A 1831-nucleotide genomic window follows, 5' to 3' on the forward strand; every position below is an offset into this window, starting at 1 on the left:
TACATTATTATATCCGTACGTTCATTTAACTTTTTTTTTTTTTTTTTTTGGTTAGGATATGTACAGTGCAAAAGACATCGTTCTAAATTTATAATTTAATATGGAACTTAGAAATTCTTATATTTCATAGGTATATTTCCGTGCTAGCATTGACCCGACTTTTTTTAGTTAAAGCTGTCCATCTCGTTTAAAATTTTGATTTCATTTAAAGTTGACTAGCATATAATCAAATATATATTATGAGTTTCATTCGAAGAAACTTCACATATTCGACCGATATATATTTATTTATGTATGTTTACGTATGTATACGTATATATCGTACGGCATAAAGTCATAGAAAGATTGAACTCCTTATACTGGGTATATGTGGGCTGGGGGTAGTATTTGCCCGATTTAAAACCATTTTTGAACCAAGGATACATTGTTACGAGTCATTGCCTATCAGAAAAAGATTATCTCCGAATTTCAATTATATGTACTTATGTATATGTATCTCATATTCTGTAAAAAGCCAGTCATAAGTACCTTGTTCAATTTCTTCGATATGCGGGAATTTGAATAGCTATTTTCTTTCAATAAGTTGGAGATGGCATACCCTAAAGCCCCTAGCCTAGTTGGGCGCTAGTTTTATTCCAATATCTTTATTGGTGCTTGATGTTTATACTGAAAAGTGAAAGAATCATATGGAATTTAAAATTGTGTTCATGTGTAGAACTGGGTGGTACATTCGCCACGTAACAAATCGCACCGCTGCCCAGCTGGTTGATGTCACCACCGTCCAAGAAGTGCGATAGACGGGACAAGGACTGAGACGAATAGGTGTTTGTGGCATTTACTAGAGTGGCCGTATAAAGAAGAACAAATTCGGTATGGGATTCGTGGTGGGAGAGAGACTCCATAGCCGAGTACTGGCATTCACACCGGTGGATGAACATCTAGCTACAATCCGCATCAAAGCGAAGTTCTTCAACATTTTGGTGATTTGCGCCCGGGCCACGTGCCTGCCATTTGCAGACTAAAATAGAAAGAGGCCGAAATGCGTGAGTACGAAGAGCTCGATAAGCTGCCCGACAGGGGTAATGCTCGAAAATTCTACAAATAGATGCGACGACTAACAAAAGGTTTCAAGACTGGAGCATAGTGACTGATCCCCAAAGCAAACTAAAATTATGGAGGGAACACTTCTCCAGCCACCTGAATGACAGTGAAAACATAACATTCGAAGATGGTGAACCCGATTCCCCCAACGATGACGATGGATCAGACGCCCTATTGCCCGACCATGATGAAATTCGAAGAGCAATTACCCGTCTGGAGAACAACATAGCGGCGTTGGCCGATGGATTGCCGGCCGAGCTATTCTAATACGGCGGCGAAGAACTGATAAAGATTATGCATTGGCTTCTTTGGAGAATATGGTCAGACATTCTTTGGAGACAAGGCCAACGATTGGAATTTATGTGTGCTCTGCGCCAAAAACCGTGGGATAAGCCTCCTCATCATCGCATATAAGGTTCTATCGAGCGTACTGTGTAAAAGATTAAAGCCTACCGTAAACAAACTGATTGGATCTTAATAGTGTGGCTTCAAGCCTGAAAAATCAGCAACTGCCAAATCTTGGAAAAGACCTGTGTAAAGAGAGTCGGTATGTCTGAATTTGGTATCCCCGCAAAACTGTGTAAACTGACGATACCAAAGGAGGTTTCAGACAAAGCGACTCCCTATCGTGCGACTTCTTCAATCTTCTGGAGAAAGATTTCGAGCTGCAAAGCTGATGGAGAAGGTACAATCTTTTACAATAGTGTACAGCTGCTGGCATACGCCGATG

Source organism: Bactrocera neohumeralis, chromosome 4 (assembly GCF_024586455.1).
Source record: "Bactrocera neohumeralis isolate Rockhampton chromosome 4, APGP_CSIRO_Bneo_wtdbg2-racon-allhic-juicebox.fasta_v2, whole genome shotgun sequence".
Classification (NCBI taxonomy): Eukaryota; Metazoa; Arthropoda; class Insecta; order Diptera; family Tephritidae; genus Bactrocera; species Bactrocera neohumeralis.